A 15,215-nucleotide genomic window follows, 5' to 3' on the forward strand; every position below is an offset into this window, starting at 1 on the left:
GATGATATTCTTTCAAGAAAATTAGGAATCCAGGGGCACCTGAGTGGCTCAGTCAGTTAAGTGTCCAACCCTCGATTTTGGCTCAGGTCATGATCTCAGGGCTGTGTGATCAAGCACTCCCCCCCTCAGTCTTGTGCTGAGTGTGGAGCCTGCATAAGATTCTTTGTATCCCTCTCCTTCTGTCCCTCCCCACCCCTGAGATCTCTCTCTCTCCCCATTGCCAATACATATATACATGCATACATACATGCATACATACATAAATAAGGAAAACGAGAAATCCATATATGGGATGAGTTAAATACAGGTCTCTCTCATTGAAAATCATGTTCTCAGAACATTCTGTAGACAGATTTCAATAAGTGCAATGCTTATCTTTCAGTTGGTAACTTTATGCTTATTTGAAAAGAAGCAATTTAATGTGATGTTTTACATCAGAAGAACAAAATTAAAAAAAAATAAAACAAATGTAATATTCTCCCATTATTATCTCTACTATACATTTTCTATTTAGATTTCACCTACTTAATCTGATAGTATACCATTAGTTTAAAATAAACTTAGGCATTTATAAGTTGTGTATCAATTTCAAATCACATTTTTTTTCTGCTGAGTTAAAAAAAAGGCAAACAGAAACAGTGAAAAGAAGACTATGGAAAAAAAAGCGATGAAAATCTCTCTGGTATTTTGTCAGCTTGGCATTCAGTAATCCTTGGGGGAAACTTGACTTCTGAATTCAACTTAATAGAAAAGCCCCTATGAACCCTGTCATGGGAATAACTATTACAGAATTTGACACAAGTGTTGACAAGCAGGATCATTGCAGCAGAAAAACCTATAGCAATAAATGAAAATTTTTCTTGACATAAGAAATCTAAGTTATCAATTAGGCAGCTAGAGAAAGCTGATGGGACAGTAAGCTTGAAGCCTAATTCTCCCTAGGGTGGAGGGGATGGAAAACTATTTCCATTCTTGTTGAACAATTTGAATCATATATAAGAGCAATTATTATTAGATTACTTAACTCATTATTTCAGCTTACTGGAATAATCATTTGTGTGATTAAAATAGAAAATAAGTTGGAAAAACAATCAATATATTCATTTTAAATACTTAAAAGCATGACATTATCTGGATAATGTATTGTAAAACAATAAATAATAATGCTTTACAATAGTGTTAAGCAATGTTAAAGGTAAAGACAACTCACATAGCATCTATAGATTACTTCAACTAATTCTTTTAAATGAAGAAATTAAAATATTGAATATATTAGTCTGTGGTATAAATAGGCAATGATCAGACTATCAATTCCCCTAATATCTAAAATACGGAAAACAATATCATGCTGAGATCTATTTTGACAAAATAAATTGTTTACTTGTAAGAAAAAAAATCTCCTTAATTTTTTATACTGTAGGCAATTCAAAAACAAATTTCTAGAGTTAGAGACTTACACTTGTTAAAAACTAAAAGGCCTGAGAGTTTACTCTACGTGTAAGGTAATGAGTTTCTCAGCCCCAGGTTCATGGATGCTGGCAGAAGACATGAGACACTGGGATCACGGAAAAAAGGTTTTATTACTCACAGCACTGGCAGGAGCTACAGAATCAGCAATTTCCTAAATGGTACCAATTTCTTGAGCCCCAAGGTTCACAGAGTAAAACCAAATTGACCAGGTCACACTTGCACATGCAGTGGGCTGCAGGACAGGAGAGGGACTTGAAGCCAGCATGTCGGCCCACCGCTTCCAATGGTGACGCTCTCTATTCCAAGGCTGTTCACTATATATACATTATTGAAAAGATAGAAAAAAAATAGTCGACTTCTGCTCACAAGGCTTGGGAAACTGTAAAGACCCATGGAGAACTGTCTAGCAGCAACACTTGCATTTTATTCACTAGTGTATTGTTTGTGTTGAATAAACAATAAAAACAGAAGTTTTGCCTTTTATAAGTCCATTTCTAGAAATTTACTATTTCTTTACTTTGCCTTGTGTTACACCATTGGTCCTAAATTTTTTTCATTATCACTCTACCCCCTGCATGCCTCTTAGGACATTTCTATTAACATAGTATCATCAAATTTTAATACCATAGATATGCTGTATATTTGCTTAGGTATTATATATATTTGTGCTTTCTACATAAAGAGAGTAAGATTTTTTACACCTCAATTTTTGCCTCCTTGTGGGTGATATTAGCCCTGAGAATGCATGTTCTACTAATAAAAATGGCTGATTATATTATCTTGCACTAATAAAAATTAATGATCACTTCAGGAAATTTCCATTTAATTCTATGTAAATTCTAATCCTTATCCAAAAAAATTACGTTATTCATGAGGAACTTCTATAAAGTTAATAAAGAAAATATATTATTTCACTGACTCTTGACAATAACTGTTTCAGTTAGAGAATATTATTGCTATTATTATTGTTTCACAGATGAAGAAACCGAGGTATAGACGAATTCCATATATTCCATTTCCCCACTCCTAGGAAGTAGACAAGTAAGAAGTAGGGTATAACCCAAAAGGCTGGGCTGGATCCCCTAATTCTTAAATTATATAATTGATCATCCAAATGTAATCCTTAGATTTCTTCATATGCATGCTAAATCTCAATCTGATACGGCAGCAAACAAACATGTTTTATTCATATAACAATTATTTTAGAGCACCAAAATGGCAAATAAAAGCCTACAAAGAGTAAGAGTGAAAGAATAAAAAGCTAAAACAGAATCAAAACTCAATACTTACTGGCTTTAATTTCATATTATTTTTTCAATTTATTTAGCATGTCATGTCATACTGTATCCCTCTTATTCCTTAGAAGGGAACCTTTTGGATAAATTTTTTTCTAGCTCCCTTTCTGCTATTGGTACATCCTTCTCAAAAGAATTCACCCTTTTTTGCAAATACTGGGATTATTTCTTGAACAATATTTACTCTGTGCATTTTTTAACCTCAAAATATTATCAAGAATAAAATTCTGAATAAATAATACTACATACCATGAAAAAGAGAGATATCCATTTTTAATTATGTTCAGTTAGTCAACATATAGCACATACATTTTTAAGTCTTTGAGAGCTTTAAAGCTAAATTCAACATTTCATAATTTTATATAATTTCCAAACATTTCAATATTTTTGATGTGAAGGATTAACACATAAAAAATGAATATAGCCAACACATTTTTAGAGATTAGCAACAACTTTTCTACCCATAATTATCTGAATGCTAAAATAAATAGAAATCCATATTATTGAGACATTAATATATGAGGAAAAAAGCCCAGGAAAGCATTTCCTTTCCCCTACCTCAGATGTACACACAAGTTTTTCACACATCCCTAATAATGGCTGTTCACTCTTTTCTTCCAGCTTGATTTTCAGGAGTTTTTGTTTGTCTGTTTTGTTTTGTTTTTTTTAAGAAAGAAGAGGCATAAAAGAAACAGTTTAAACAGAGAATCAGCATAGGAAAAGATGAAAAAGCCATGGAAAAAAATCTGACAGAAACTACTGTTAAAAAGTGTCTAAGCTGTCAGAGCTGACAGTGTTGAGAATCCCTACAGAGTACTGGATCCTCAGGAATGTCTAATAAAGGTGATGGCGTTGGGCTTATCAAGATTGTTGTGCTTTTCCCCATGGCTATAAGCCTAGTTAATGCACCTTTTTAAAGGATGCATTAAATTCATTTTATTAAATTGTGAAAGGTATTGTACATATAAAATAAGGTATACAGTGCATAGGTATAGGGAAAGAACACAAATAAGTACTCATTTACTCATCACCCAGCTGAGGAAATAGAATATCAATATCTTTAAAGTCCTTTATGTTTACAAGACCCTCAAAAAGTGATACATCTGGAAGATTACTTTAGAAAAAGAGTCATGGCATTTGCTAATCTAACTCTATCTCATTCTAGTATTTACCTAAAAATCCCAAGGTCACAAGTTTGGAAATGAAGTAAGCTAGTATAAATAAATCTTTAAAATGTATGGCAAACCCTTTGATAGATGGGAGGTAATAATTCCATAAACCATGAGATGGAGACTAAAATGGCATGGAGTTGCTGTGTCATTGGACCACACTTTGCATATAAAATATAGATCTCAGTTAAGCAAAAGAGCTACTACTGTTACATCCTACAGGCATAGCTCTCATGACACCATATTTAGTAGAAGAAGGGGTCGTAGATAATGGGTCATGTCCTTCAAAGTGAAGGATACGACAACAGCCTAGTGTCAATTGTTGAGGCTGCACCCAAGTAATTTTGGATTCCAGAAACTCTAAACTGGCTGTCCTGTGGAGATAATAAATGTTTTCCACTGCAGATTGTTTTACAGATACTAACAGAAGAAGGGAAAGCACAGAAACAAGGATTGTGCAAGTTTATGCTACTCTGTAAGCAGAGAAAAATCCTCCTCTATAAAAAGAAGATACTGTGTCCAATCCATTAAGTCTAACGTAGAAGAGTATGGTGTTCTGGAGTATAGGTGGCAATATACACACACACCAAGAAGAGAAGGTGATGTGAAGATGGAGGCAGAGCCTGGACCGATGCAGCTGGGAGCCAAGGAATGCCAGTAGAAGTTGGCAGAAACAAGAACATATTCTCCCCTTGAGCCTCCAGGTCAAGTGTGTTCCTGCCAACATCTTGATTTTGGCCCATTGATCCTGATGTCTAATTTCTGGACTCCAGAACTATGATAAACATGCTTCTCCTGTTTCAAAGCCATCCAGGTGGTGGTAATTTCTTAGAGCAGCCACAAGAAACGCACACACATTTGGCATTGGGTATAGATTCAGAAGAATGGCAGAAATGTGTGCTGCTTCTATCCTTTCATGATACAGAACAATACTGACTGAGACAACTGATTAAAAGTATTTGTTTTCCAATAAAGTATCTATTATTTTGTCCTATAGAAACCAAGAGTCAAAATCTAGCTAACACATTTGAGAGCTAAATACTTCAGTCATTATGATAGGAACATCCTGTCAGATATTGGAAAGATTACACAGAGTTAGTGAGTCTATGGGTAAAATTTAAATTTGAAACCCAATTCTCACATCCATTGTGACAAGAGAGAGATTTTGAGGCTTCATTGCTATGGAAATATTTCATGAACAGGTATCAAAAAGTCAAGCATTCTTGTCATTGCCAATGATAATTCAAAGAGATAAGAGTTAATTCAGCCCAGTGAAAACTTACAGAGGTGGAGAAGTAATTTAGCTGGGAAGCAATTAACACTATCAGGAGAAAAAGTTGCTTGTCTTTGATTTGCCCTGATTGAATAACGTGAGAATCCAAAACAGACTTGTAATACCCACACTTCAGAGGTCAAGCAGGAAAACAGCATACCCTGGGAAACAAGTAACTTTAGAGTAATTAAACTGAGACCCTGGGTGAAGCTAATTGGAAAGTGGAAAGGCAGAGACTTGGGACAGAATTTCTGCAAGACTCTACAAGACATACTCTACCAATTGGAAGAACTCCTATCAAGAACTGTAAATTACTGGTTGCTCCTTCCCTCTGACATGAAGTATTTTCTTGGGCAAATATGAGGGAGAATATGCTTTGACTTTTGATAGGCTAAGCCTATTTGCCCCTCTGGACATAAAGGGAAATTTACAAGTATATTTGAGTTTAACACATCCTGATATAGAGTCTGATTTACATCCTTAATTTTCAAGACCACTGTGTTTATATCTTACATCTTGCTCTAAATTTGTTTTTTAATAGTGAAATTTCTATACTTCTTAAAATGACTAACTTATTTAGAAGAGAGTGATATATATTTATTCATTTAGTGATTTACTCAACAAATATTTAATGGGTGACTACTCGACAAGCAGGAGCTGACATTCTACCATGTCTTTGAAAAACAGACAGAAAACTATACAAATCACACACACACACACACACACGCACACACACACACAGAGACATCAGATGTGGATAAATGCTAAGGAGGAAAAGAAAGTAGTTTAGAGTAAAGGTGAGTGGGGGTAACATGGGGGCGTTTGGTGGCAGGCAAGATCGCTCCATTAAAAAGGGTATAAAGGAAACTTCTTCCTTGAGAGATGACATTTAAGCCCAACTCGGAAGGAAAATGCTGCTCTCTGAGGAAACTCTTCCAGCCAGGAGGGTACAGTTCAAAGCACTCCTTGAGAGAAAGCACTGAGTCTGAAGGGAGAGCAGGGAGACCCGGATGGATGGATTAGAGTGAGCAAGTGAGAAGAAGCAACAGGTAAGTCAGACATCCAGGAAGCAGAGCCTGTGAATATCTTTGGCTTTGATTCTGACTGTGATTCCCTAGTGGAGTAGTTGACCAAGGAATGGTGTGGTATCATCATAGAAGGTAAAATTGTTTTCCTTTTCGGTCAGATCTAGAACTACAATAAAAATGCAAAATGTTCTAACTACATCACCTATTTGTTCACTCTGGAAAACACTTCTTGAAAACAATCAGTTGTTGTTGTTGTTATTGTTTTTCCTTCATTTTTCTTAAGTTGTTATTTGTGTGGTTTTTTTACTTTATAGAATATTTAGTCCACGATTCACATGCTGATACTTCTCATCACTTGAATATAGTGTAACTAACCAAGTTATGCTGTTTTGGGACTATTATTTTAATATACAAACAGTGAGTATTTTAATACCATTTTACAGTAATTCATTCCTAAAACTGAGGTGAAACTCTGTCAATATATATCCCCGTCATTAGTATAATACCTAAATACTGAACTACTTAAATTTTCTTTGATTTCATAAAACATTCAAAGCTTAGTTTATCGAAGATGTGGTTGTTATATAATAAAAAGAAAAAAAAAGTTACATTTCCTTATCAATAAATACTCACATGGCACTCAACGGTTTTCACTGCCCTAGATGGTATCATGTGTTGATATAAGCGATGTGCTAACTAAGAATTAGGCACATAGGAATCTCAAACTAATTAGATTGACGAATGATCATGTTTTTGTTCAAAGAGTGAAGCCATAAAGAATAATCAGGCAGTTGGTGTATTTTGCATAGAAATTAACCTTGTTTGAAGTTCTGATTCATTTTCATAGTTTATAAGATGTGTTTGGAGTAAATAAAGTTTTCTATCAAAACAAATCCCCAGGCCAAAATAAAACCCAGTGTTCACTTGTCAGGAAGACATCCATTCCTATGAGAAAAACTGCTGAATTTTCAATGTGCTTGATTGTACTATTTTCAGATCACACATTGACAAGCATTTTGCCCTGAAGATGGTATGGTCAAGCCTGTTTAAAATTCATAGATATTTTTCTCCTTACCAAGATGAAGAGCTCAGCATTGAACATTTTATGTAGGTTAAAGCACCCCTCCCCACATTTTAAATGTTCCTGGCACCCTTCTTATCATGCAACCTGAACAACTTTGACAACATTTCTCTACTGACCAGAATCTCATTACTACTAAGGTACACCATTTAATTTCAGATTTGCAGACAGTGTTGTTCTTTTGCACGTGAACTTTTACTTTCCCTGTAAACTTAGGGAGTGAGATTCATTGATTAAAGTTAATCTTTTATACTTCCCTGTAAATATATACATTATAAAATATTGATCCAGAATATTGATTTTTAAGTATTCAAATCAAATTGTTATAAAGCATAAGCCTTTCATCATATAGATAATGTTCTCTTCCAAACTTATTAGTATAAATTGTTATTTTAAAACTTAATATGGAAAATGCTGTGTAAGAAGTATTGTTTAGCTGGTTTTGCAGTCCCTACGCAATGGCAGACCTTTTATCATTTGTAGGAGAAATAAGGATCACTCAGTTAAGGTCTGACAAAACTTGAGACTTTTGAAGATTACTAAAATTTATGTTTAAAACCTCTGGATCACAGTCTGGAAATAGGACTTTGTGGACCACGTAGATTTAAATATTTACTAATAAGCATTCACGTATATATCTACAAAAAGGATATAGAACGGATTACTACAATGAATGTTTTTCTCTATCTGTAAAGCAAAACAATCCCTGGTCAATATGGTAGAGAAAAAATTAAAACTCAAATATTTACATGTTTAAATGAACGAGGTCTCCAGGGTGGAACTGTGACAATTGCTGTGATCATGTTTCTGCGAAAGTGAGCAGCCTAATATGTCATGCAGAAAAATGTCCCGATTTTCCAGATTTTTAAATTCTTCACATAAAGCCAAAATTCTTATCTTAAAATTAAATAAGATTATTGAATTAGTTTTCTTTGCTGTATGAGAAATTACCACAAAACTTAGGACCATAAACAACATCCATTTGATAGTTCACAGTTCTGTAGGTCAGAAGTCAGTTGACATTAACATTTTCTGTCTATGGTCCCATAAGGCTGAAATGAAGGTGCCAATTAGCCTGGACTCTTATTGGGAAGTTCTGGGGAAGAATTTGCTACAGGGTGCATTTAGATTTTTGTTAGAATTAATTTCCTTATGGCTATAGTGTATAGTTCCTGTTTCCTTGCTGGCTGTCAACTGGGGATTATACTTAACACCTAGAGGTCACCCACGTTCCTTATTTATATGTGAGCCCTCCCCAAACGTAAGTGGACAGCATCAGGTCAAATCTTTTCACCCTTGGAGTCTCTCTGACTTTCCCTTCTGCTACCAGCTGGAGAAAATTAGAATGCGGGACATTCCTCTTAGAAGGTTCTTGTGATTAGACCATACCCACCCAGATAATCCCCTTATTCATTAACTGAAAGTTAACCGGCTAAGTCAAGTTAATTACATCTGAAAAATTCCTCACATCAAAGACTCTTTTCCCATTTAAGGTAATTTATAATCATGGTTGTGATACCCATTATATTTAGTCTTAGGGATTAAGAAGGAAATCTTGGTAGCTGGGTACTATTTTAGAATTCTGCCTACCACAATCCCCTAAGACATTTTGTGAGCCAATTTTTATTTTTACTTATTTTATTTATTTATTTTTGTAGAATATAGAGACTCTGAGAGCAGAATTTTTGCCCTTGTCAATGAGTATCTTACTCTTGCTCTGATATCTGCTCCTATTACTCTGGGATCTTACATTTTTCTTGCCCAACATCATCCTCTTTTTACAATTTACTTGAATATTTAATTTTTCAGTTTATGATCTTTAAATCTTCAAGTATTAATGACCATTTATGTTTCTTAAGTATAGTGTTTCTTTTTATATCAATTATTACCTGTGATATGTTCTACAAAGAACTGGTGGCTTGGATCTTTGGAAATTCTGGGAATGTTGTGGCCTGTTCTTTAGTTTTCTAGTGTTCTTTTTAATAAAGAAACAATTATTTTACTTGTGTTTTCTGCCCTGTTGTTTCTTTCTTTTTCTGGAGCAACTAGGATTTATATTATACTTGCATTTTGATGTGATGGGCCACTTCTGCTTTAACATGTAAGTGAAAGTGGATTCCTTTCACCCCCAACCTCCTACAACCTTCACCATCTATAGATGCCTTTGTCTATTACTTCACAGAAAAAGAAAGAAAAGTAAGGGGGCACCTGTGTGGCACAGCGGTTAAGCGTCTGCCTTCGGCTCAGGGCGTGATCCCGGCGTTATGGGGTCGAGCCCCACATCAGGATCTTCTGCTATGAGCCTGCTCCTTCCTCTCCTACTCCCCCTGCTTGTGTTCCCTCTCTCACTGGCTGTCTCTATCTCTGTCGAATAAATAAATAAAATCTTTAAAAAAATAAGAAAGAAAGAAAGAAAAGTAAGATTCCATTAGTTGGAATAGCCATCAACTAGCTATCAGTGACTGTCTCTTCCTGCATTCCCCACTTAAAATGAAGGACTCTTGTGTGTCAGGTACAGTTCTAGTCCATGGATTTAAAACTGTGGCCTAAAATATAAGCCTCCTTTCACTCCTTCAGTGGTTGCTGAACACAGCAGACAAGTAAAGAAACTCTGTGGATAATTTCAGGGGGGCTAAGTGTATGGAGAAAAAAGGTAATACAGTAGGAAAAGGAAGAGAAAGTATTATGGTGGGATGGGGAGAGTTGTTCTCTTAAATTTGATATTCAGGCAACGACTTGGAAGAGGACTTGAGGGTGATGAGGAAATGAACAGTCAGGATTTCTGGGGGGAGAAGCTGCAGTCAGAAAACAGCAAGCCCAAAGCTCTGACATTTGAGCATGTCTGATGTATTAGAAGAAAAGTTTGGTCATCCATGTGGCAACAAGGAAGTACCAAGAAAGAAAAAGAGAGTAACAGACGTGGATTATTTAAGGGCCTGCCTGTCATGGTAAAGACTAGCTTTTAATTCTGAGTGAAATAGGAAGTCATTGGAAGATTTTGATCAAAAAGTAATGCAATCTGATGTCATTCATTTTGAAAGGATAACTCTGAGTGCTTTGTTGAAACACATTGTAGGAGGCAAGAAGCCGAAGCAGGGAGATCAGTTGGGCACTGCAGCAATTACCCAGGCAATGTGCTGGTCTATATTGCTATCCCACTCTTGTTTGTTTTGTTTTAAATTTTAATTCCAGGATAGTTAGCATACTGTGTTGTATCAGTTTCAGGTGTACAATACAGTGAATCAACAATTCCATACATTACTCGGGGCTCATCGTGGTAAGTGTACTCTTAATCTTTCTAAACCCTGAACTATTGCCCTATTTAAATTCATTAAGAACCTATCTGGTCCTCTCCATGTAAAGTTTGAACCCCTTAAAATGATATACATAATCGCTCATGATCTGATCACTGTACTTCTTCATGGACAATTTTATAATCCTTTATACCTTCTCTGATAGTACCTATTACAATAAAATAAATCATTTTCTATGTTTTTATTTCTGTTTATGTATATGTTCATGACTAAAGTATATTAGGCATATTATAATGATTTGGCCAGACCAAAATCATTGGTCTATATTGATATATGTATGTAATTAAATATGTTTTATGATTGCATGTAGATATTCTAATTAAGTAAATATATAATTAGTATTGGTCTAAATTGACTCCAATTACTCTTCTAATTCTTTATATTATAAAAATACCTTTTTGTTTCAAACTGAATACTAAATGTGTTAGAGAAAATACTAAATTAAAAGTAAGTGCACTTTCATGTATGCTGGATTGAAAGATATGTACACTGAACACTGATTCTCATATTGTTCACTCTATAGTGAACAATATGAATTTGATCCCTTTTAGATCAAATTTAGGAAGATAGGTTACTGAGAGAACAAATTGCCATCATTACGGTTTGGCTTCATCTATAAGGCATTTCCGTGCTGGGATTTGGAAGGCAGCTTTAAAATCTGGTGTACTTTCTAATGCATTGAAAACCACTGTGGGATTTCTTTCTTCAGAGACATTGCTCATGTCCATGAAGCTTCATGTCATGAAGCAAGCATAGCTGAGCTCACTCTATTACAGAGCCTTGAAATAAATTGTTGTGACCCACATAACTTGCATTCTCTTTCAGAAATGTATATAATTTCTCAAGGGATCTTGTGAAATGCTGCAGCGTGCCAAACAGTATTATATGTTAGGCGATAAAGCCTATAGATTCATACAGAAAAAAAAATGATACAGGTATTATGGGAAGGGGATATTGTGCATTTGAGGTCACTTTGGTGTGATGAGAATGCTGAGTTGAGTAGCTATGTGAGTCATATCTAATGGTGTGCCATATGATACTTTGTCTTCATCTGAAATGAAAAGGTTGGCCTAATTACCTTGGAATTAACAGAATACCATATAGCCAGAGATCCAGGATTAAAACTTTGAAATCAGATAAAATTATTAGAGTATCTGATTTTGTATATATTATGAGCAAAAACACTTTTCCTCAAACCTATGTGCTGATTTTGAGAGAAATTGATGAGTGAAAATTGAATCATTTGGATCTCCTATTTTGAGTTGCAACTTTGTACCAAATTATGTATCATCTTTTTCTCTAAAACCATCTTTTCAAATGTAGCATCAGGAAATGGGTCTTTTCCTTTTTGTCCTTATCAATTATATTGAATTTGGTTAGTTACACATATTTTGCATTATATGTCATCAATGGCTGGCTGGCCATCCATCCATCCATCCATCCATCCATCCATCCATCCATCCAACCACATATTTAAATAAGTAGACATATAGTCTATGTAGATAGTCTATGTACAAAGATGCATAAATAGTCTACTGATGTAGATAGATCATAGATAGATGATAGACTGGATAAAGGGTAACTACAAAACTACAGTATGTTCACTTTGAATTCTCTCCATGTTCCAAGATGTCTCACCACTATATTCACGTGCCAAGTAGCAGCAAGGAGGAAAAAGAAAATGTGAAAAGCATTCTTACTCTATTTAAGTAAAGATCTTCCAAAATTTGATCATCAGTTCTCATTTTTCAGGAGACAGCTCTATGGCAAGAGAGCCTGGGAAGTATAATCTTTACCTTTATAAACATGCGAGTGGCTAAATTTCAGGGTCATGTTGGGGTGCTTGGGTGGCTCAGTTGGTTAAGCATCAGCCTTCAGTTCAGGTCATGATCCAAGCCCAGCATCCTGGGAGATCCCATTGTTCTGAGATCAAGTCCTGGCATCTGGTTTCCTGTTGGCATTGGCCTCCCTGCTCCATGGGGAGTCTGTTTCTCCCTCTCCCTCTGCCGCTTTCCCAGTTCATTTTCTCTCTCACTCTTTCTCTCTCAAATAAATAAATAAAATCTTTTTAAAAATAAATTTCAGGTTTTTGTTGCTAAAGATGAAAGAAAGGATGGATTTGGGGAATATTTGGCAATCTCTGCACACACAATGTACATAGATTGATGAAGATAGTATGCCAAAGAATAATTATGACAAAATACCAAACGTGGGACTGAAGGAATTTAAATAAAATGAACAGTGATCTAGAATCATTAAACTATTTATTTCAACAATCAATAGCCTCTGTCATTTCACTTCTCTCATTAAGAATGTCTATTGGAAAGATATTGAGATTGCGGGTTATGTCGTTAGTGGCATTAAATATTCGCTCACATTTTTTTTTCTTTTTTCCCCCTTTGTTCTGTGTTTTGGGGAAATCCTTAAGTTAGCTCTTCCAGTGAATGACTTTAATTTTCAGCCTGTGTTTGTTATGTTGTTCAATCCATTACTTGTGCAGTTTTAAAATGGGCATCATATGGTTAAACTACCAACTTTTATAGCACCCTGTTTCGTTTGTTTATTTTAATGAACATAATACTTTTCATAATCTTTTCATTAATAATTTTTGGTTTAGAACTTATTTTTGTTCTCTATATTAACCATCTTAGCTAATAAATCAAATAATTCTCAAGGTTAAATTTTGTTGACTTCAGTGCTCTCTGCTGATTTTCCTAAAACAATTGCTCTCCATACTTTTAAAAGGGTCAGTGAAACCAGATTGGGAAATTTGAGTCTGATTTCTCAGTCCAAGTAAGAATCCCTGATTGCGTGATAGTCAATGCTGAATCTGAGTATAGGCACTTTGATTCCAGAGTATGCGCAAGTACAAAGGTGGCTGTAATAGGCAAGGCAAGTCTGGAAACACGATCGAGGGATGACATTTTGGGCCCTGTCAAACAGGTCTACTGTGAGCATTACCTCTGCGTTTGTAGGGAATCCCTTGACAGAGAGCTGTACCTAGGGTCTGCCTCTGGTCTGGGTTTCAGCTGCTTCAAAATGGGAGAAAATGCTTAGCGGTTTTTATTGCCCTATGATTAATGTCCTAGTAGAAGACCTCAATTTTCCCAGCATCGAGTTTCTTACCACGGGGCAGAATTTTTCAACTTCAGTAGTGTTGATATTTTGGGCTGGGTAATTCTTTGTTGTGAAGGGCTGTTCTGGAAATTGTAGGATACTTAGCGGCATCCTTGGCCTCTACTGTCTACATGCCAGAAGCGCCCGGTACCCTACTTCAATGCCAAGTCATTGCAACTAAAACTGTCTTTAGACATTGCCAAATGTCCTTTAGGAGGGGAAAAAAAATGAATCAAAACCACAGCTTTAAAATTATATGGGGAGGGCAGGGAGGCTTACTCTATATAAAAAAAAAATGTTTTGTGGCAAGATATGCTGTCACTCTGGGATGCTGGGCACTTCTCTTTTAATTTTGTGTCGTGTTATTTTGTTTTCAGGAATTCTAATATATCTTCCTACCGAGAGCCACTATTTCCGAGGTCTCCGATTACGTGCTTTTACTTGATTAATTACACATCGCCATTTTCTAATACCAGCCATATACTTTTCTTAGAATTCTCTGTTCCCTTGATTTCTAGACCACACTTCTCATTTGTTCTTTGTTCCCAGTGTTTCTCCATTCCAACACTCTAGAACCTTTTTTTTTTTTAAAAGATTTTATTTATTCAACAGAGATAGAGACAGCCAGCGAGAGAAGGAACACAAGCAGGGGAAGTGGGAGAGGAAGAAGCAGGCCCACAGCGGAGGAGCCTGATGTGGGGCTTGATCCCACAACGCTGGGATCACACCCTGAGCCGAAGGCAGATGCTTAACCGCTGTGCCACCCAGGCGCCCCTAGAACCTTTTTTTAATTACCAGTTTGCTTTTGGTATTTCTGCTCTGCTGATATAGCACCTTGTGTCTATATACTTAGAGTACAGGTTATGGAATAAAGCAGCCTGGATGGGAAATGTCTGGCTTTCAGCCATCTAAGCTGAACTGGCTAAGACTCATTTTTCCTCCTATAAGCTGTGGGTTAGTAACAGACATCTTAGGATGGTAATTTTTTTTAAATGATACATACAATTCAGTTAATACTTTTAACACAGATTCTGCTACATAGTAACTACTCCATAAATGTTGAATTGTGTTTGCATAGTGTATATTATTTTCCATTGAAATTGAAGATTTGTTTAACAACTAGATTACCAGTTCTTTGGGGGCCAAGATTTCAGTTTTTTAGGTAAGTTATTTGCTAACATAGTGTCTGGCCCATAAGAAGATGTTGAGTAATATATATGCATGTGTGTGTATGTGTGTGTGTGTGTGTGTGTGTATACATAAGATGGAATTATGTAAGCCTGTGTTTAAAAATAATTAAGATAATTAAGAATGAAGAAATTATATGTCACCAGTATTTAACTTTCCTAGGACTATCCTTGATAAATCAATTTATATGTGTACAATATACCAAATTAAACTAATGAATGTTCCTTTCTTTGGATTGTTATATTTCTCACATTTGGTAAAAAAAAAGGCCTACTATTTT

Source organism: Ailuropoda melanoleuca, chromosome 5 (assembly GCF_002007445.2).
Source record: "Ailuropoda melanoleuca isolate Jingjing chromosome 5, ASM200744v2, whole genome shotgun sequence".
NCBI classification, from domain to species: domain Eukaryota; kingdom Metazoa; phylum Chordata; class Mammalia; order Carnivora; family Ursidae; genus Ailuropoda; species Ailuropoda melanoleuca.